The following is a 24,438-nucleotide window of genomic DNA, read 5'->3' on the forward strand; positions in this document are numbered from 1 at the left end:
ATTAATGGCTGCTGTTATAGATTAATTCATTTCTTACTCTAGACCAAATATTATAGTAATTCCTTCATATAGATTATCTCACTTAATATTCACAAAAAACAAAGAGATAAATAGTATAAGTCATACCATTATATTTACTTAGATAAGTCAATTCTGTATACCAACACAACTACAAAGTTTCATGTAGTTAGTGGTGGAACTAGAATTTGAACACAAGAATACCGTTTTGTTTTGTTTTGTTTTTTCAAATTTTTGAAAACACTGTATCTCCCTTTGATTAGTCCCAAATTTCAAAAATATCCAGAATATGAAATAAAAGCAATAATTCTTAGAATTTGGGGTAGCTCAGGACTCCATGGTTAGAGCAATATTACCTTGTTTTTTGTTACCCGGATCTTCATGCCTCTCCTTATCCCCAGATCTTACATTTTGTTTTTAAATACTTAATAATTAAACTTGTAGAGCTTTACAATGTGAAATGTGGCAATTGATTACTCAAAATCATGGCTTATCTCAAAATCATGGCTAAGAATTACTTAAAATGTTGGAAAAGTACTTAAGATGCTCTACAGTAAATACAAAATCTTTATTTTTTTTCTTTTTTTTTTTAATTTTTTTTTTCAACGTTTATTTATTTTTTGGGGGACAGAGAGAGACAGAGAATGAACAGGGGAGGGGCAGAGAGAGAGGGAGACACAGAATCGGAAACAGGCTCCAGGCTCTGAGCCATCCGCCCAGAGCCCGACGCGGGGCTCGAACTCACGGACCGTGAGATCGTGACCTGGCTGACGTCGGATGCTTAACCGACTGCGCCACCCAGGCGCCCCTACAAAATCTTTAAATAATATGATGGACACTTGTATTCAAACAGAGAAATAGAAGTCTCCCTAGGTGGTGCGCTTCAGGAGCAGATCATGTTTTCACTTAATACATAGAGTCACATATTGTAATCTTTTCTTTTCAGTCTTCTATGTGATAAGCTCTTTTGGCTTGATAAAATTCTATAAACTGCTTCACATAGAACCATTCTAGGAAACATTATTACTAGAAAAGCTAATAAAGTTGGCAAGGTTTTTAAAAAAAGATAATAGACGGCATTCATACATCAAAGATTTCTTCAAGGAATTCGATATTAAAATACATCATGGACAGGAAGGCTGAATTCTCACTTGATCTTTTACACTCAGTGTTTTTTGTTTGCTTGTTTGGAACAGTCAGTGTCACCACCAACAAGAACCATAGTCAGCTTGAATGCAAGGAACGAGCAATATGATTTTTTTTCTCTCTCAACACTACACACTGCACCTGCATTTTAACAGAATCTTGAAAGAAATCTTTGGCATTCAACACCTATAAATTATATTTAGACATACAGATCCCTACTATAAAAAATGATAGCATACTTTTTAGACATTTTAATAAAAAAGCCATACCCTGAATAGTGTCAGTGGCTTAGCACATAGATAAATTTTGGTAAACCACACTAATTTTGAAAAACAGAACAAGATACACATAGGAAGTGTATTAGTCTAGTAATTTGTCTCCACGTGCTTTCAGAGTAGACTTTCCCCCACTGTGCACACATTCATTTCCCCTTTTCGACTCTAACTTTCCCTTCCATTTCCTTATCGGAAGAATTTCTCCTGACTCATTTAGGTTACTCTGTAACATTAGTTTCTTCCCTGAACATCAAACAAACAAAAATGCCTGATGAAGATGAAAAGCAATAGTAAGCGCTACCAATTCAGTATCCCAGAAATTCTTGGGATGCAGAATTGATTTATCAATACATGCATTCATTCATTCTAACCAATGTTTATTGAGAGTTAGACCTGTAACAGATATTGTAACTCCTCCCTGAAAAAGACATAATCCTGCGTAGTTTAGTAAGCTAAACATTGTATGTTTTTCCTCCCATTATCCTGCCAATAGTTTTCCCTTTGTTTTCTGACAATTATTCTTATTTCTCAATGCAGCTCTGTGCTAACACTCTTGTGTTTTATGGCCTAGAACAAGCAGGACATAATAACATTTGTAGGAATAAAGCAATAATAAATTTAACATCATGGTCTTAACAATTAAATCATTAAGATTTCTCTGTTTTTAATAAAAGGTATCAATAATTTTAGCACATTACAATTACATTATCAATGAATCACTTTAAAATAATACAAAAACATATTGCATCAGTCCTACTTTTTGTCAGTGCTTAAAGTCCCTATCAACTGTATCTGTGGCATCATGACAGATGGTACGCTTCTTTAGAGTTTTCTTTTAATATGAAAATGTGTGCTAAATGTGGACAACCTGCTTCTTCTCTTTGAAACAACCATTTTATGAGCTTTCTGTCCAAAGTTTAATTAGCTCTTCTGCACTTTGTCCCTTTTTCAAAATTGCAGTTATTTTCATTTTCATCTGGGTTAAGAAAAAGGTTGAGATGTATGTTTAAAACATTAGCTAGTCACCAAAGAGTGGAACTGCCTCCTGAGTTCTGCCAAGGAGAGTAAATTGCTTGGAAAGATGTCAACACTGAAAAGCTGTCAATAACTTTTTTGGCTGCTGTTGTTCAAAACATTTTATTAGTATTTGATCGGTGTTTTTGAAACACACCAAAATTCACTCAGGATTTATAGACTTTGGAAACAAATAATTATATGTTAAGCCAAAATCCTTTCCCTTCTCATTATACTGTTTCTATTCAAATGTATGAATCCATATTCGAAACTCTGGCATTATATATTTTTTTGATATGAGGTACGTTCCATCTGGATCCCATCCAGAGAGTTTTAATAATTTAATGACCAGTGAAATATCTCATAATGTTGAGGAAAAAGCACACAATGAAGATTCAGGAGATTTAGATTCCAACCACCGCAGTAGTCAGATTCCCAAGGTCTCAGTTCTGAAAAGTAAGGAGATAATTTCTGCTTTCTCTATTTTAAGGGGGTGTTGTTAATACGAAATGAACTAAAAATCTAAATGAACTTACAAATTAGAGGTATCCTCTAAACATAAGTGCTTTTGTGTTGTAGACACTTGGTATCAATAAAAGAATACCAAAGATTGATTTATTTTATTTATCTAAGATTTATTTATTGAGTGCAAAATTTATTAAGTGCAAAAACAGGGCAGTAATGTACACATACAATGCCTACTCAACTATGTAAAAAATGCTTAGAAATAGCAGATTATAAATACACTAAAATGTTAATTATAGGTCTCTTTAGGTAAGGTAACTATGGGTGAATGCTATTTCTTTAATCTTATCCACATTGATTCCAATAGTGTGCATATGTTAGTTTTAAAAGAAAAAAAATCAAGGTAAGACTTGGGAATTATCTTTCTTTTCACTTATGCCTCACTTATTTTGTTGATTAATATTGAATATAAAATGTAGACTTTAGGGGCGTCTGGGTGGAGCAGTCGGTTAAGCGTCCGACTTCAGCCAGGTCACGATCTCGCGGTCCGTGAGTTCGAGCCCCGCGTCAGGCTCTGGGCTGATGGCTCAGAGCCTGGAGCCTGTTTCCGATTCTGTGTCTGCCTCTCTCTCTGCCCCTCCCCCGTTCATGCTCTGTCTCTCTCTGTCCCAAAAATAAATAAACGTTGAAAAAAAAAAATTTTAAATGTAGACTTTATACCTCTTTAATGACAATTGCTTTAAGAAATGAAGATTGGGAGGGGCGCCTGGGTGGCTCAGTAGGTTAAGCTTCCAACTTCGGTTCAGGTCTTGATCTCACTGTTTGTGAATTCGAGCTTCACTTCGGGCTCTGTGCTGACAGCTCAGAACCTGGAGCCTGCTTTGGCTTCTGTGATTCCCTCTTTCTCTGCCCCTCCCCCACTCATGCTCTTTCTCAAGACTAAACATTAAAAAAAAATTAAGAAAAAAAAATCAAGATTGGGTTACATACCCTGAAGTTTTCATAAACCGAGCCCTGGATCTCTCTTTCAAATAAATACATTATCTTCATCTCCCATCAATTATAAAATAAAAAGAAATATTTCTTTTATCTTATGTCATTTTTTAAAAATTATTTTCAAGATTATTCATTCTCTCCCTCTTCTATGTTAAAATTTCTACCCTCTTTTACTAATTTTCCATGTGATTAAATTTTGTATTCCAGATTTTTTTTTTTTTTTTTTTTTTTTTTTGGCCCCAGAACATGCCATGCTTCTTCAACTCTCTGTGTCTTGTCTGAATGCTAGCCAGGAAGGGTAGCTGACATCTTACATGCTCCTGGGATTCATAGACAAGGTAGTAAAGTGCCTTTACTCCTGCAACTCATAGATAGTGATAGAATGACACTCCTTCTAAAGAACAAATAGAAAATATAAACTGAGATATCGGTTTTGTATATGCTGCCCTCCTGAAAAGTAGGTATAATAAGTGTGAAATAGTTTCTAAATAGTTCTATGATAATAATAAAGTGAAAATTGAAATCATTCTGCTTTCCTATATGATTTCCACCTTATAATAATGTCAAACACTAAAATTGTTGAAATTAAGGTTTGGTGCTGTAGAATTTATGTCCTTTTTTATAACCTTATAGGAAGAGTTCAAGTTTTTAGAAGCTAACATTGGGATGGGAAAGGGAATTTCTGATGGAAAGAGAGATAAATTTTTCCCCAATATCTATCTAGCATAGCCAAAGGAAATTTAAATGTGGATCATGCAATTCTTTTATTAAGGCTCTTCTTCCCTCCTGTATAAGTTGCATGAAAGGCAGTAGGGTAATTCTCTCAATAGTCCCTGTGTTACCCACATGAAAGTTCATTAAATTCAAAAGATAACTCCTTCAATATTCCCATCTTATTCAAAGGTTTAAAGGGCATTGACTAATGAATGAATCAGGTACTTTGAAAACCATCTAAAACATAATACATAATCATCTTCCATTAGGGGAACAGATCAGAAAGTTTTACTTATATATTTTTTTAAACAGTTGAGTTCAGGCCAGTTTCTCATTTTGTTTCATTTTTCTCATCTTGCTCTGGCTTGGGTTCAGAACTCCCATTGACTTCCAGAAAGATCTTTGCATTTGGCTCAGCTTCAATAGTAGAAAACAAGATACTGAACAGACCCCATTGCTTCTGAATGTCTCTAAAAAAACAATGTTCCACCTTCCAACTGGCTAGCCCACAATGTATTTTTCACCATCAACATCAAACAGTACGAGTGCCACTGTACAAAATATTTTACAAAATGAATTCAAAGAGCGTAAAGGAGCTGCTTATTGTTTTGTGGGATTTTTTTGTTTTCTGTTATTGTGCGTATACAATTTCATGTGATCCTCACGATGTTTTGTGAAGTTTTTAGGGTAGCTCTAGGTTTCTCCATTGTGCAGAAAACATGGGAAAGAATTATTAGCTGTTTAATAAGAACTCCTAGGTCCATCAGCACTCTGTGTACTTCAGACATCTGACAGGTTGCAGCATGACTGAAGGGAGTTTTATAGATCATTCCGGTGCACTAAGTATTGTCTATAGAATGGAAGTATTTTCCCTCATGTATGTATTACAATTTTAAAATATTTTTAGGTGCCACTATGTCAGTCAAAGACAGACTGAAATGACAAGTACTTTTCTCACTATAACATCATACCTTCAACAGCTGTGACAGTAACACAGATAAGTCATCAGTATTAATGGGTGAGGAAATGAATCATATTTGAAAGAACCAACAAGTTAGAATTCTCTAATTTATTAATAAAATATGGATGAAGCAATTCCTATTTTCACTTTAAACACTATAATATTCATTATTGTCTTAGAATTATGGGAGGGAAAAGATGGTAATGTGAAGTGATGACACAGGAGAGGACAGGATGTGGAAGCAAAGAATCTTTAAAGGACTAAGTAATAAATATGATGGGAAAGGAAGAGTAAAACCAAAGATCTAACAGATCCTGAAAGAATATCCATGGATAAGAAACAACGATAGGAAGTAAAGACAAAGGATACTGAATTTATCTCTCAAAGAGAAATAATACCACTCTGTTTTCCCGCTGGGTAAATGACCCACTCTTTTCATCATAAATGTTATCAATTTATCATAGATGTTATCAAGAGTGATGACCACTCTTTTCATCATAAATGTTATCAAACTGCTGATTTTTTCTTATTTGATAATTATTAGGTAAAAATGTGAACAAAGGGCATGCAAGGAAATATTTTAATGTTTATAGTATGAAAGTGCACTTGTAAAAATAGTAAGAAACGAGTCTGGACCCTTCTACCCTATCTCCTCTATAAAATAAAAGCCTTAATATGTGGAAGGAGGGGTGGCAAACACTGTTGGCCATGGTGCAGGAGTGAACTCCCATTGCATCTGTGGAAGGGAAGAGAAAAAACCCACAAGCTCTGGTGGAGAGGAAGAAATAGATGCTAGTTTCAGAACTGCCTGGAGACTAAAAGTCACGAGGTCACATCCCCAAGATTCTAAGATGCAGACTATCTCACAAAGAAGCTGCATCAGCAGTAGACAATGCCTCACAAGTTCTCCCTCTTTTAGCAAGTGCTGAGTAAAAAGTAATTTGTGAGACACAGATAGATCCTGTCTGAGGCACAGTACCATGAGAAAACTTAAAGCTGAAAGGAAAACAATCTATTATCAGAAAATAAAATCTTCTGACAAACCATTTACCACACTAAACACAAAGTATCACTAGAGGAAGTTGAAGCCACTGGTGCACTGGAAATAACTACAGAAACAACAGACCTCAAATCTAACACAACTTCCAATTAGATTATCTCACATCTTGCACTAGAGACAAAACAGAAGGAACATTTGCAGATATAATATCGATGTACTTTACTTTTTCTTGTCCTACACATGATGTCCATCCAGGTTTCAACAAAAACATATGAGACCATGGAGCACCTGGTGGCCCAGGTGGTTATGTGTCCAGCTTTTCATTTTGCCTCAGGTCATGATGTCACAGTTTATGGGTTCGAGCCCTACATTGGGCTCTGCGCTGACAGGGCAAAGCCTGCTTGGGATTTTCTCTCTCTCTGCCCCCACCCTCTCATGCATGCACACGCATGTTCCTTCTCTCTTTCAAAAATAGATAAACAGTTAAAAATATATGAAAAGTATTAAAGGACAAGGGAAAAAAATTAAGAGACAAATCAATCAGCAGAACTAGATCCATACATGTCACAGGTGCTGGAATCATTCCAGAGGGAACTTGATATAACTATAATTAATACGTCAAAGTCTCTAAAGGAAAAGATGAGCAATATGCAACACTAGATAGGTAATTTCAAGAGAGAAATGGAAACTATAAGAAAGAATCAAATGGGAATGCTAAGATTGCAAATAGTAAATGAGAAGAATAAAGACTCTCAAGACTTTTTGCTATAAAAATATGCTTCAAAAGATAGTCCAGCACAAAGACTGTCAATGCCACTCGTCTAAGATGTGCAGAAATGAGCAACCCACAGTAGGATTATCTCCCCACAGTTCAAATTTTAATGATCATGTAATGGTTTTACATAGAGTCAAACTATTACCACAATATTACTATTTGTACTTTTCTGAATGTTTACAATATTTCATAGCTTAAAATGGCTAAAATAAGGAATGGTTTTAAGGCAATATTTAAGTTCTCCTATATTTCCCTAAATGGGGCCATAGTTCCACACCCCTCAGGAGCCCCACCGTCCGGTGCTAGAATTCCTTTGGTGAGTTAAACCTGACATCCATGTAAGTATGTGATCTTGAGCCACTGGTGCTTAAAAACAACCTATATCAATTAGAGTCTTTATGGTTGCAATCAGAGAAGCAGGCTTTTACAACTTGAATACAATTTTTGGAAGAATATTGGCAACTCACACCTTTGACAAATGACTGTGAAGTAGATCCCTAGGAATCAATGTAGCCCATGTGCCAGAAAGTAGGACAGAATGCTAAATACATTTAACATTTTGCCCCTTCGTTCAAGATTCAAGGTTCAGATTTCAGCATGTCAGCACTGTTTTGATCTAGAATAGTTCAAATTACAACATCCAGTTATTGTCCATTAAAGGTATTCAATAGAGAGGAGGACATTTCTCAAACAGAAATGGCAGTACTCTTAAACTTTCCCAAACAAACAAACAAAATAAGACAAAACAAAACAAAACAAAACAAAAAAAACAGAAAGCGGATTCAGGACACTCAGCAAATAGTGATGAAATGGCAGGAGGAAAACAATATTATTAGAAACTTTGAAAGATTCCATCCCATTGCTCTTAATACAATTAATATATATCTCTATAAACTAACAATTTTTACTCTTGGTCTCAATTATATTTTGAACCGTGGCTATTAATATCACTATCTTTACAGTCTTCATATTAGAACTCTGAACTCTCTCATATTAGATTTCCAGACTCCTTCATTTTATTCATCTTTCTTGATCTCACTTATTTAAAAAAAAGCTGCAGAGTTCAAAAATGTTATAAAATTGATTCCTACTTATTTTTACAATTGCGTCACCTCATTTCAACCTTTCTGCTGATCTTCCCAGTTATCAGGATTTTCTCATTTACCCCAAACTTCCACACTCTGGCCTTGGTTTATCTCTAAAACCAAATCAGATCATACAATCTAGTTCTTAAAAAGGAAAAACTAATAAAAACTCTACTAATGATATCCATTCTGATATCCCTATAGCATATGACAGAGATCTAACCAATCTTTATATAATTTTTTTTAAATTTTTTTAACGTTTATTCATTTTTGAGAGAAAGACCACAAGCAGGAGAAGGGCAGAGAGAGAGAGAGAGAGGGAGAAAGAGAGAGAGAGAGAGAGAGAGAGAGAGAGAGAATCTGCAGCAGGCTCCAGGCTCTGAGCACAGAGCCTGATGTGGGGCTCGAACTCATGAACTGTGAGATCATGACCTAAGACAAAGACAGTGGCATACCCAACTGAGCCACCCAGGTGCCCCCCCAATTTCTATATAATTTTAAAAACAAATTATTACAAGTAAATGACTGCAAGTAAACCTACTTTAAATTTATCTAAAACAAGTCAATTAAAAAGCTAACTTTTTGAGAATAAGTAATAAGTGAAATAATATTCCCATTTTATCCTTGTTTTTTCTATGATGTTATTCTATTTTTACAATTATAGAATAATTTATTTAGAGTCAACGTCTTCTTTTATAAATACTACAAAACTAAATATTATGTATCTTTTAATCAACAAAGACTACTCTGAAATAATAACTACAGAATGATCAAAAGATCTCATCAATAATTCTTGTTTCAAACTGTTCTTTCAAAATTTATTGCCTGAAATAATTACTATGAATATTTATGTAAAAAGACAGCAGGATGAAATAGTATCATTGTGGATAAGGAAAATGTCCAAGGTGCTTATCATCTATTTTTATTTCATTGTTAAATATGTTATTGAATTTGATTTAAAACTGTAATTTTGTAAGGCAATAAACATCATTGAAAGTTAAAGTTTACAATAGATTTATATTCCAAAATACAAGACACAAAGTTTATATTACATCAGTTGCAACAAAAACATCTTCTACTTTATTAAAAAAATTATTTAGCATATCAAGTGAATTTAATAATATTTACTTGGCTCTAAGTTACTTAAGCAACATATTTTTTACCATAGTTTCTTTAAAAAAATGATATAAAACTTCAGTCCCAAAGTCTAACTAAAAATATGTCAAGATTAAGTTAGATTGCCTATAATACACATAAACAGTATTTTAAAAATAGAGTTGTGAAGATGTCTTTTCCATTTGAATATGTAGGAAGATGTGTGCAAATGCTAACAGTTATACATATGCAAAACTTATAAGACTGTTTAAAACTGTTTACACACCTGAGGCTATAACTTTATGTTTTTAAGGAATGGCTAAAATCTAGTTACGATCATTTAACATTGAACTCTGGAACTTTGCCCTGGCATCACAAGAAGCGGACATTTTCATTTTGTTCAATGCTTTAAAAAAAGAGTGTGATGTATTAGACCCACTTAGATATTGAGAGCCAGAACTTAATCCAAAACTGTAGTTCATAGAGTACTAAAGATCCCACTTTGTATCAAGGTAAGTTTACCAAAAAAATGAACTAGAATGATTTTTAATTTTAGTCAATCCACCCAGATGCAATTGAATTAATTGTGAAGTTGTTCTATCTTTTCTATATAAAATGGAAATAGCTACTCATATATGTTAACATATATGAGTCAAAAATCTGCTAGGGAAGATACTATATTCAATTACAAGTTCTTTAAAGAGCTACAACTTAGGACATGTGGATGGCTCAGTTGGTTAAGCATCTGACTTTTGATTTCGACTCAGGTCATGATCTTGTGAGTCATGAGACCATGCCCCTGTCAAGCCCCAAGTCGGGGTCTGTGCTGAGCACAGAGCCTGCTTGAGATTCTCCCTCCCTCGCCCTTTGCCCCTCCCCTGCTTGCATCTCTCTCTCTCTCTCTCAGAAAATTAAATAAATAAATAGCTACAATTTGTTTATGCTGAGGTGAATATGGAGTATATATTTTATTGAAAGGCAGGTATCAGTAAAAATACATAGTGCAGAAATGTATTAAAACACCAAAAAGCAAGGTGCCTGGGTGTCTCAGTTGATTGAACATCCAACTTCAGCTCAGGTCCATGATCTCACAGTTGGTGACTTCCAACCCCATGTTGGGCTTTCCACTCTCAGCACAGAGCCTGCTTCAGATCTTCTGTCTCCCTCTCTCTCTGCCCCTCCCCAGCTCACTCTCTCTGTGTAAAAATGAATAAATATTTTTTTAAAAAACCTCCAAAAAGCAACAAATATAATGATAGTATTCTTTGGCAAGGAAAAGAAAAATAAATATGAAGTAGATAGTTAATATGAATTTAATGAGAGTTAAATTTTTCATTCAATTATATATTTAAGAATTGGATTTATTCCTTTTTTTTTCCCAGAGCAGTAGCTGAATGAGAACATGGAGACAGTGCCAAAAGGCTTTACTTCTGCCTATTATTTTTTAAGGGTTTTTTTAAATGTTTATTTATTTTTGAGAGAGAGAGAGAGAGATAGAGAGACAGAGCCCAAGCATGGGAGGGGTAGAGAGAGAGGGAGACAGAATCTGAAGCAGGGTCCAGGCTCTGAGCTGTCAGCACAGAGCCCAATGTGGGGCTTGAACCCACAAACCGTGAGATCATGACCTGAGCCAAAGTCAGATGCTTAACTGACTGAGCCACCCAGGTGCCCCAGTTCTGCCTATTGTTTTTTAATTGTGTAATTAAAGTAAAGCCATTATATAATGGTTGCAAAGAAAGCCAACTAATTGTAGCTCGGAAGATAAAAACAGTTGCAAATAAAAGTCCACACAGACACTTTAGACATACTGGAAAGACAAATGTCAAGGTCTACAGAATTATTTGAAATAATTTTATCTCACGAAGCATTATTCACGTTATTAATATTTTCATTGTCTATGAGTAAACCATTTATTACAACTGTATTAGTACATTTGAAATGATAGAAACATAACCCAGAAGATTTCTATAATATTTTGCTGATTTTAAACATCAATGCGTACTTTAATAATTTTTAGAGCACATTTAAAAAAATAATTTGAAAAAAATTCAAACTAAATATTTTAACTGTTTGGAAAATTATGAATAAAATGAAATCTCCACCTAAATATACTGAATGAAACATTAAAACACTGTTGTTATTCATGTGAAAAAGAGCTGGTCATCACACTACCTTTGAATTTCAGCCACACCTCCTTGCTGTGTGACCTCGAGCTATCTTCTAAAATCTTCAATATATTCACATTAAAACTGGATTAGAAATAGTACTTACAGGGGCGCCTGGGTGGCGCAGTCGGTTAAGCGTCCGCCGACTTCAGCCAGGTCACGATCTCGCGGTCCGGGAGTTCGAGCCCCGCATCAGGCTCTGGGCTGATGGCTCAGAGCCTGGAGCCTGTTTCCGATTCTGTGTCTCCCTCTCTCTCTGCCCCTCCCCCGTTCATGCTCTGTCTCTCTCTGTCCCAAAAATAAATAAACGTTAAAAAAAAAAAAGAAATAGTACTTACATTATAAGGTCATCTAAGGATTAAATGGTTTAATTATTGAAAAGTTCTAAATGCAGTCCTCAGCTCTGATAAGCACTAAATAAATGTTGGTTATTATTATTATTAACTGATTTGTCTTATGATCTGCAGATTATAACTGCTGCCTTGAATTCCTGACTTAGGTGTGCTCCGTTAACGTGGAAGAAAGAATTTCACCAAAGTTTCTAGCTGAAGTTTTTCTGATCTGGCATCACCTTCTCCCTAAGCTGTATCAGCCTTGGGCCTCCAGTTTAGTTTATGCTGGACTATTTTCAGATTGAAGAGATGTGTCCTGATCAAAGCACATAAATAAATTTGTTTATGTTCAGCATCTCTTTTATGTCTCTAAATATAATTGAAAACCCATGTAATGACTATGGAAGCCTTTGAACTCTGGGGACCTTAATTTGGGACCTGAGATAAATCTATGGTCAAAGTCACCTACTGAAACACCTATTAAAAATTTAAATGATTTAATTTCCATTTTCCTCTTTTTTCCCTTAATCACTTCTTTAACACTCTAAAATACATTCTTATTGTTTTAAGTACTAATTATAGATGTACAGAAAAAAGTAATAATATTTATCCTGACTCTTCAGTCCATTTCCAGAAGTTATTGTAACCACATATCTTTTCACTTATATATATGTGTGGGTGTGTGCATCCAATGAAAACCTAATTCTTTCAAGTTATACCAAATATTTTTCATATATGTTAAATAAATATATGATTTAAAGTTATAAATACATGTAATACTGAAAAATAATATGCAATATGGGATGCCTGGGTGGCTCAGTCGGTTAAGCGTCCAACTTCGGCTCAGATCATGATCTCTCAGATTGTGAGTTTGAGCCCTACATCGGGCTCTGTGCTGACAGTTCGGAACCTGGAGCCTGCTTCAGATTCTGTGTCCCTCTCTCTCTCTGTCCCTCCCCTGCTTATGCTCTGTCTCTCTCTCTCTCAAAAATAAACATTTAAAAATTTAAAAAATAATAATAATAATATGCAATAGGCATAAGAGGTTTTTAAGATATCCATTAACACATACATAATGGATTGATTTTATGTAATGTAAACATATTTGTATGGAGATGTGAGCATAATCTATATATAGATAAATTCAATATAGAGAAATTTAATATTTTTAAATTGATCCTTGACATTCCTACAAGTGTTATACTATTTATAAATATACACACAAACATATATAGACTCACATATATAATTTCTCAATTGACAGACATCATGTACACATTTTCTTATTTTTGCTTCCATAATCAATTTGCAATACTTTTGTACATATGTGTGTAAGAATATGCATTTATAAACATACATACATATACATACATATAAAAATAATGAGTGGTTTTGGAAACAGCATCCACCAAGTAAAATTTCTGTGTAAAAATATATACATATTTAAAAATTTTTAAAGATATTTATTGCATATACCATTGAAATTGGGGAAAACTGCTACAAATTCCAGAGTCTATGGCACAAATAGATATCTGTGTAAAGATTTTAAATCCACCTACCTTTACCATTGGGGAGAGGCGGGAGTGACAAAATCTTGTCACCAGAGCTATAACTTTAATTCTGGCAAATTGTTTTCCAAAAAGGTTATAGTAATTTATTCTCCCAGCAGAGGTATATGAAAGTACCTCCCAGAGTTCACAGTTAGCTAGATATAAGCAGGCAATGAGACAGTCCAACTGCTGAAAAAGGCAGAAATCGCCAACCATCTCTGGAATGCAAACAGCCAGGTAAACCCTGGAAATCACCCATGGCCCTTCCCTGTAACAGCTCCCCTATGGTAACCTATAGCTTCATTACAATACATTTACACTGCAGTTTTGACACACACACACACACACACACCCCTGCCTTGTGGGGGATGACTGCCATGACAGTTCTGACAGGGACCATACAGGGCCCAAAAGTCCCCCTCCAGATGTAGGTGTAGTCTCTTAAATGTTCAGAGGCAACCTCAGTAAATGCCCTCACTATGACCTGTAACCCAGGCAAGTATAAAAAAACAAGATAACCCTGACACCCCACCCACACACCCCACCCCCACAGTTAACATCTCTGGGCCTGCTTACTCTCCCACTTTGAGAGTATACTTTTGCTTGGACCACTATTAAACACTTGCTTGGTTAAGAGTTTGGTTCTGAATTCTTTCTTGGCTGAACTCAAGAACCAAAGCCACAGAACAGGACTGCCGCTAACATACATAATCTCTATACACAGCATTATTAGCCTTGGAGATAATTACTATTTTATCCCCTAACTTTATCAGTTAAAACTATATTACATTACTGGTTTAATTCCCATTTCCGTGACATTTAGTGAGACTGAACAAAATTTTATATATTTTACTGGTAAAGTGATTTCCCTTATTTTGAATTTTATCTTTATCAATGATCTATTTTCCTCCTAGGTCAATTTATTTCTCATCGATTAGAAGGAACTCCTATTATATTACACACATTGATTTTATTAGTCATAAGTTAGCATTCTGTTTCTTTATTCGTGACTCATTAATGTTGTCTTTTGCAGTAAAAATACTAAATTCTAAACATTTAAAGGTGTCTGCATTTAGACATATTAAATATGTCTTTATGGCTTTCCTCTATCTTTCCATACATAGCTTCATTTGTTTGAATTACACATTTGTGATCATAAAGTTTTATCTTATTTTTTTATAAATCTATCTTGCAACCATATTTCATGGTAACCATATCTCTTCATGAATAGCAATTATAATGTTAGGTTTTGAGATAATATGGATAACAATTCACATTGAACTATTTGGGAAGCTTTGAGAATGTACATGTTATGTGCAACCAATTGAAAAAAGAGCAATATAATTTGCATACCAGGTCAAGACAAACATTTGTTATATAATATGAAAATTATAACTTACATTCTTTCCCCAAAGAAGGACCATCCTATCTCAAAAAGAATATTGCTAGCAGGGTAAACTTTTTTGTTTTTCTAAAAGTAGGAAAATATTTAGGTCTACGTAAATTCCCACATGCATGGGGTGTCTGGGTGGCTCAGTTGATTGAGTGCCTCTTGATTTTGGCTCAGGTCATGATCTCATAGTGGGTTTGAGCCCTGCATCGGGCTCCATACTGTCAGCATGGAACCTGCCTGGGATTCTCTCTTTCCCTCTCTCCTTGCCCCTCCCTCACTCATTCTCTCTCTCTCCCTCTCTCAAAAATAAATGAACTTTAAAATAAATAAATAAATACCTACATGCATAATTAAATTTCTGGATTTTTATACCACAAAGCATAGAAGATATAATTTTAACCAGGAATACTTTTAGAACAGATGTCAGTTATCTACATTGACTTTCTGTATAAAATGTATGATTTTGAATAGCTATGTGCCTTGGATGGTCCTACTAGGGTCAGCCAGCTGTAAAATGCATCAACAGTCAATTTAGTAAATTGACCAAGTAGGTGGGTTCTGTTATTCTTTTCAGATTGGATACTATCTTTCAAACTCAATAGTTTTCATTTTTTTCTATCATTGCTATCAAACTGCACTTTTTGGCACAAGATCAGGAGATGTTTCAAAAATGCACTTGCTCAGGATACAAAAAACATATCTTTAATACTGAATATTTTCATATTTACTATAGCAATAGCATATGAATGCAGTTTTTTTCTAAAAGCTTATCAATGTGTTTATAATATGGAAATGTGGTTTGTTGAATGCACAGGTGATGTCTTCATATTTGCCACACTGAAGCTTACCACAAATCTTGAATAAAAATCTCTAACACTTTTGCTAAAAAATGCACAAAAGGAGAACGGAAGTAGTATTTCATTTTATAACAGTGCGGTTGAAATCTGGTACTTTGTAAGACATTTCTACTTATTTTGATGTCACGATAGTTTGTGAACTGCAAGCCTTGAAGAACTTTTCATAATCTTGGGTCACTGAGGAACTGATAAAATTTGATACCCAAGCCCTTTCTAGCCATAGTATTTCACTGCAGTAGACTGATGAACATGATGATAACTCTTATAATCTCGGCTATTTATCAGTGTAAATTGAGAGCACAACAAAGACAGAACAGCAGTGATCATTTAAAACAACTGAGCCTCTCATATATTTCACTGAATTTTCAAACGCAGGCAGAGAGTTTATTGAAGAAGAATTAGACCTAGAAATGAAGCTAGTTAATTTTTAGATACTAACATGTAGTAAGTGCTTACATCAGGTCAAGAACTCTAAGAATGTTATTTGTGTATTGACTTGAGTCCTGAGAGTAGTGATATGTGACAGGAACTATTATTAATCCTTTTTAGCAGAAAAGAAATAGTAGATACACATAGTTGTGGACAACTCCACCAAAGAAACTCACAAAGCTCTGATGGGATGGTAAACTGGTACAGCCACTGTGGAAAACAGTGTGAAGTTTCCTCAGAAAAAAATTAAAAATAGAAATGCCATATGATCCAATAATTCCACTACTGGGTATTTACCCAAAGAAAACAAAAGCAAACAAACAAACAAACAAAAAACTAATTCCAAAAGATACATGCACTTCTATGTTTATTGCACCATTATTTATGATAACCAAGATATGGAAGCAACCTAAATAAATGTCCATTGGCAGGTGAATGGATAAGGAAGATGTGGGTATGTTATACACACATATATACTGTGGAATCTTATGCAGCCATAAAAAAGGGATGAAATCTTGCCATTTGTGATGACATGGATGGACCTAGAGGGTATTATGCTAAGTGATATAATTCAAACTGAGAAAGGCAATTACACTATGATTTCACTCATATGAGGAATCTAAAAGACAAAACAAATATACAAAAAGCAGAATTAGACTTATAAATACAGAGAACAAACTGATGGTTACCAGAGAGAAAGGGGTAGGAGCATGGGGAAAATCAGTGAAGGAGAGTAGGAGATACAGTCTTCCAGTTATGGCATAAATAAGTCATGGGCAAATAAATAAAATGCAAAGTGTAGAAAATATAGTCAATGGTATTGTAGTAGAATTCTATAGTGACAGATGGCTACGCTTGTGGTGAGAATAGCATATAAAGAAATTGAATCACTATGATGAACATCTGATACTAATATAACATTGTGTCAACTATCCTCAAATAAAAACAATTTTAAAAAGGAATGTACAAAGTTAAAATATGAACCCATATCTATCTGATTTCAAAATTCATGTTTTTATCAACTGCATAAAAATATTTAACACAGTGTGTATGTTATTGCTAAATTTACCATTTTTCCTATGTGAGACTTTTCTTTGATTATTAGGATTACTTATCAAAATAAGAACAAGAGTTACAAATCTCTGATCAGTCTAACAGAGACCAGAAAGAAAAAAAACAACACACACTTCTAATATGATATGTGACTGGGGACAAAGCTCCTCTAAAAAAAACTATTGAACAAAAATGTTTATTATTTATATGTTTAGCCAGAAAAAGATTGTTATAGACTGAATCTAAAGTTCTTTCTTGTCTTGCAAGAAAGTGGGTGCAGGATTAAAATACAAGAGATGGCTAATGTCCAGGAAAAGACAAAAGCCCCGATTAAGGGTCCTTGCTCCATATTTATTAAGGCTTACAAACATGGTGATGAATGTGTTGCACAAAGAGACAATAAAACTTTGAACACTAACTCATGGACGTGACGGAAAGGGGGTCTTGAAGATATTTGGGTTTAGGGATTTGGGTTAATACAAAACAAAATCCTGACGCTGGGCAGCTGGGCAGAAGGTTGTTTACAGTGGACATGAGGCACCAACTCTGTTTACCTAAATTGGTCTAGGGGACAAGAAATACAGAGCAAGTAACCTTAGGGTCAACAAGGCACATTCCTTTTGTTAATCAGCTCCACTCTGGGCAACTTCACCCTGCAGCGGTCTATAGCCCTACTTACCTGCCTACCTAATTTGGTCCTTCCTTCCTGTGAAAGCATCTTTCTGCTATAGTACTAAATTGAAGGAGGTGGGGGGTGTTTCCACCTTGAATACCTAATCTTGCTTACCTCATATACCTTTGTATTGGGGCCTTTGCCCCGCCCTCTCTATTCTGGTGGCCTTTGCTCCCCCCTATCCTGGGGGCCTTTGCCCCCTTCTCTACCCTTATTCACCTAATCTTGTTTACCCAAACTTGGTTGTGAGCATCCTATGGCTTTATAATTCTTTATGCCTTTTTAACCCATCAGTGCAGGCTCAGGAAATTCCTAACCTTATTTCCCACAAAAGATGACAGTACCTTTAAAAAAAAAAAAAAAAGAAAAGAAAAGAAAAAGAAAAAGAAATCAGAGCAGAAGTGTATGAATTACTTTGATCTTACAAGTCTGATTATGAGATTAGAGCAATCAGCACACCATCTCAGTCTTCTTGTGTATATCTATTCATCATTCATTTATTCATTTAACAAACTTAAGATTAGAGCTTTGCTAAGCAATGTGAACATAAATATGAATATGATATATTTCCTTGTCTTAAGACAAGTTTTTATCTAATTATAATAGAGTAGGATAAATGCTTCAAAGTAACTAAGAGACAATTAAAAACAAAGAAATGTGTAGTAAACAATGAAGATACTATTTCTACATAATATGTTTGAGGACTCTTTTATGTAAGTGTTGGGTGAGATAAAACTTAAAGTTCATAAGACATAAAAATCGGAGACTATTCTTGATATAGGAAACAATATAGTCAACCTATGGTACATGTTAAATGTCCACTGTCACATAACACATTTTTATCACTTTTATCCAAAGTCCCACAAAAACACTCAATCTGTCATCAAATTTCATTGTTTCTGCACCCAAAAGCTCTAATGCATTACTGTCCAAAAGTAGGTACTTAAGAAGAATATTTATCTGTGCAATACTGTCATTTGGTTAGAATTGTACTCATAAAACCTTATATTTGACTTTTTCGTGAGTCACTGATAAAGGGAGATTTAAAACAGTAAGACTATTTTCTATAATAAGGCAAACTAGGCAATTTGTACCAATATTCTTACTGAGACAATTAGAATATACAAGGAAAAGATTTATTTTCTTGAAGGTTTTAGGAAGATTTTTTTAAGTGAAAAATTAGGGTGCCTGGGTGGCTCAGTCATTTAAGCATCGGCTTCAGCTCAGGTCATGATCTCACAGTTTGTGGATTTGAACTCCGCATCGGGCTGTCTGCTATAAGCACAAAACCTGCTTCAGATCCTTTGTCCCCCTTTTTCTCTGCCCCTCCCCTGCTCTCTCTCTCTCTCTCTCTCTCAAAAATAAATAAACATTTTTTAAAAAGTGAAAAATTATAGGGTCAAGATCCAGAAAAATAAAGAAATGCAGAGAGGAGAACCTAGTATTTTTCACTACTTATCCCCTAAGGGCATAATGGACTATAGAAGGGATAGCTTCAAGACTTAAGAGCACCCATTTGGATGGTACACTAAGTAAATTTGACCCTGGGACTTGCTGATATGTGGGGGGGTTCTGATTACCCACCATACACACATCCTCATTAGGGTTAGATACAAAAGAATAGGATAAAATGGAATCAGTTCCTCTAGAGATTAATCTAGAGACAAGAGAAAAGCTACACTGAAATTAGAAAATAGTGATTCTGTTTCCCTTAGCTACTTACTTCTCAGAAACAAACACAAATCTTTAGTAGAAGAGTATACTATTATCCTTGGCCTCAAAAATTTCTTCAATTTTTATATATAATGACTTATTTTTAATTAAAAACAATCAGACTTCCAAATAGACATGAAAATGATAAAACAAATAATACAAACAGTACACAGATGACTCAGCTAATGAATTTACTAGATGGAATTCTAAAAATATGCTAAATGTGGTCATAGAATTAAAATACATGATTAAGAATTTCACCAGAAAATCAGGGGTGCCTGGATGGCTCAGTCAGTTGAGTGTCTGAATCTTGGTTTTGGCTTAGGTCATGATCTCACAGTTTGTGGGTTCAAGCCCCACATCAGGCTCCACTCCAACAGTGTAGGGCCTGCTTGGGATATTCCCTCCCTCTCTCTCTAACCCTCACCTGCTTGTGTTCTCTCTCTTTCTCAAAATAAGTAAACTTTAAAAAAAAATAAAGAATTTCAACAGGGAATTAGAAATCATAAATGGTAAAGAGCTGAAAGATAAAATAACTTTTAGCAAAATAAATAGCTCTATGGATTATTTCAACATGAGATAAGACATAAAAAAAGGATAAGGGAACTGGAAGACATATAAAAAATATTAACAAATATGGATGAAGAAAGAGAGAGGGTGAGAAATATAGGACAGACTTCTTACAATTTTTTTTCTTGTCCTTTTTATGTCTTTTTTTTTAAACTATCCTTTTCACTGGATAACAATGATGTGGTAATGATTATTGGTTCTTGCTGTAGAAGTGTTTCTCTTTCCTCAAGTAAGACTCAAATGATCTCATGTAACTTTTTTTTTTAATGCTTATCTATTTTTGAGAGAGAGACAGAGTACAAGTGGGGGAGGAGCAGAAAAAGAGAGGGAGACACAGAATCTGAAGCAGGCTCCAGGCTCTGAGCTGTCAGCAGAGAGTCCGACCTAGGGCTTGAACCCATGAACCATGAGATCATGACCTGAGCTGAAACCAAGAGTCAGATGCTTAACCGACTGAGTCACCCAGGTGTCCCTCATGTAACTTCTTTGGGTTTTCTCTCTCTCTCTCTTTCTCTCTCTCTCTCTTTCTCTCTCTCTTTCTCTCTCTCTCTCTGTCTCCCTCCCTCTGTTTCTCTCTCACATCTCCATCTCCATTTCCATCTCCATCTCTCTCTCTATCTCTAAACTTATCTCTACCTCTCTCTCTCCAAATCCTTCTCTGCTGTCTCATTCCCACTCTTTAACTGGAGATTTATTGATAAAAAGCAATATTTTCCCATTCTAGAAATTCCATATATCTCAGTCCATACTCCTAAACAAAATATTTATCTCCATCTAAAGTAGAAGACATTACAAATGGGGTAGGAACATGGTAGTCCATGTTAAATGTATCCACTGAATAAATGGATAAAAAATAAGTGAATAAAACACAAATTGTGGCACACCTGGGTGACTTAGTCTGTTAAGCGTCCAATTTCGGTTCAGGTCATGATCTCCCAATTCACCAGTCCAAGACCCGCATCAGGCTCTGTGCTGACAGCTCAGAGCCTGGAGCCTGCTTCAGATTCTGTGTCTCCCTCTCTCTCTCTCTCTGCCTGCTCCTCTCTCTCTCTCTCTCTCTCTCAAAACTAAATAAACATTTAAAAAAACATGAATTCTAATCCCAATTCTGTCATTAGCTGCCTATCCCACAAGGTGTCCTAGACTCCTTGCACCTTAATTTATTCTCCAAAATTAGGGATATTATCTTTCTCTCTCTTCACGGTTTTTGCAGGATCAAATGAGATAATGCAATGAAAGTCTTTTGTCAATCTGAGGTAATTTTCCCCAAAATTAGAGGATATGTGGGTTGAATTTAACAGAAAAAAAGTCTCTATAGTAGAGAACCATCTTTAAGTCATTCTTGATTGATATCTGGGTTTTTTTTAGTGCCTTTTCTAAACATCATACGTTTGCCACTCTTCTTTCCATTGAACTTTAACATTCCAGTTATGACTACTATTAACCTATGTTAATAATAGAAATAATAGAAAAAATGAAAAAGTGTAACATAGTTTAGGTTATTCTTCTTTAGAATTATATTAATTTAAATGTGAACATTTAAATAAGAAATACCTCTGGATCTTGATTGGAAATCTCAACAAATGTTCCAATAGTGAACCAAAGAGGCAGTGTGAAAATATTGTTATCCTTATGGATACATTTTTCTTAAGAGTTTCCTGCCTTAATTTAGAATATCATTTCTAGAAGAAGTCTCCTTCAGGAAATCATTTTTTGAATAGCATTCTCTGAAAGAAATTTGGTAAGTGGTACCACCACAGACCCACCTTTCACAAAGTAGCAGAAATACAGAATAAACTCTGAACCAAAAAACTGAAGATCAGATTTTTAATGAGTCTTCATGCAAATCAGTAGGAATAATATACATGTAAAAGTTATGTCTTGTATCCATTATCAAGATAAATACAAACAAGAGAGTGTGGAGAAGATAAAATCTGTCAAAAAAGAAAAACTAACTCTAAAAAGTTCTGCATTAAGAGACACTAGCTATTCATAGTTCCTCTGGCCACCTGGCAACTACTGAGAGGTAGAAGGAGAAAGCAGGACTTGGATAATTTCTATTAACACCTCTTGTAGCAGTTTTAACAATGATTGTTACCAAACTCCACTGGAATTTGATGTAAGTTTCCTATATCACAGACAAATTCTACTCATCACTTTTGCTACTCTGCCGCGAATTCGAGTTAATTCAGTTACCAGTAATACCCTGCTGCATTCAAGGTCAAGGAGATCTTTTTGATTTAAGCCAGTCCTGTCAGTTCAAGTCGTCTTTTACCATGCCAGGCCATCTTAATCCATTGCTGCTTATCTCTGACTCACTCCAAGTTCTCTGAGGTCCAGATTTGTTCTTTCTTTATTTTACCTGAACAGCATCATAGGGAGACTCTCTCTAAGCCTGCACAGTATATTTATCTCTTCAGGCTATGTCAGGGCAGCTGGTTTTTACTGGTTACTTTAATTTCCCAGGAAATAAACGGGGGCTTAAAACAACAGAAATTTGTTGTCTCATGTTTCTGGAGTCTTGAAGTCCAAAATCAAGGTGTTGTCAAGGTTATGCTCCCTCTGAAACCTGTGGGGAAGAATCCTTTCTTGCCTCTTCCTAGCTTCTGGTGATTTGCAACAATTCAGCATTCGTTGGCTTTTTCCCCTACAGCATTTCAGTATCTACCTCTACGTCACATGGCATTCTCCCCTCTTTTTCTCTGTTTTCACATGGAATTTCCACTTCTAATAATGACACCAGTCATACTGGGTTAGGGCCCACCCCAATGACTTCATCTTAACTTAGTAACATTTACAAAGACCCAATTTCCCAGTAAGATCACATTCTCAGGTACTGGGATTAGGATTTCAATATATCTTCTGGAGGGAACAATTTGACCCATAACAAAGGGCTAGGAACACTTTTCCTCAGCCCTTGGTGCCATGTCATTTTGGAGCCTGCAAACCTCAATACTTATGAGACAGCCAAATGACTATACTCCTCAATTCTCCTCATTTACTTTGGGTTAATGGGGGCATTCTAGTTTCTTAAACTTCCTGTACTGAGAGTATATATCCACAGTCTTTACCATGTAATTTTGCAGGACTATTTCATTGTAGATTACATAATACCTTTCTGACCCAGTGAAGTAAGATTTGCTCACATAACTTACTTGGCCAGTAAACTTTCGGGGATGTGTTACAAGCGGAGGACTAAACTGTACTAGCTTAATTTGGCTTAGTTCTTAGATTCCTGCCATAACTCATGAGAAGAACATGTCCCAGGTAACCACTGGTCAAAGAAGAATAAGAAACATGTGGAACTGTTTGATCCAATCTTTAACCTGTAAATAAACTCAGTAGATCCCCAGATTAGAGCAGAGGTAACCCTGCTGACCCACAAAACTCTGAGCAACAGAAATAAGTACATGTTTTTATTAGCCACTGAATATTGGGATAGTTTGTTTCACAACATTTTTATAGTAATAGCTGACCAATATTTTCTGCTGTGTTCTGATGATTCAATATATATAACCACTTTATCACTTTCTCTTCACTAAAATTTTCCTGATCAACTTTGCATGTTCTCCCTATTTAAAATTATGCCAAGTTTAATTTATTAGGAAAACTACACAGTATTAAAAGAAATATGTCTTTTTCTCCGCCATTTATTTCAGAAACTATGCTTCTGATATTATTTGTGGTTATGACAGGTGGCCTATCATAAATTCTACCGAAATTAACTTCCCACATGATGGGAAAAAGAAGATTCTAAAGCCTTGACCATGTATGAACTACTTTCAGGGATCTCATATACTCTGGGACACCCCTGAGAATGAAAAGAGATATAAGAAGACATAAACCAGATTTCCTAAGCATACTGGCATGCATGATCACTGTTCTGATAATAAAACAACACTAAGGCACATAGAGAGTTTAATTTTGGTCATTGCCTATTACAGCACTTTAATGTCTTTCACATAAATCCTGGTTAAGATATTTGCCTTTAACTTTCCTAGATACTTAGCAATCAGAAAGAGTGGCTTCAGAGGACTCCCAAGTTCTCTGAGAGAACTCCCCAGAAGGAAAAGTAGATCTTTATCTGTATGGATACAGGTTAACTGAGTCTGTACTTACTGTTAGAATAATTCTTTTTTATTTTTTTTTTAATTTTTTT

The 24,438-nt window shown here is 35.1% G+C and overlaps 1 long non-coding RNA gene across 1 annotated transcript in view; it reads right to left on the reverse strand.

Moving 5' to 3' along the window:
* The window catches only part of LOC147581970 (uncharacterized), a 254,555-nt gene that overhangs the window by 197,546 nt on the left and 32,571 nt on the right, over nt 1-24,438 (reverse strand). The window lies entirely within an intron of this gene.

The sequence above is a fragment of the Puma concolor genome, chromosome B1 (genome assembly GCF_028749965.1).
Source record: "Puma concolor isolate L17-30 chromosome B1, mPumCon1.1.hap2, whole genome shotgun sequence".
NCBI classification, from domain to species: Eukaryota; Metazoa; Chordata; class Mammalia; order Carnivora; family Felidae; genus Puma; species Puma concolor.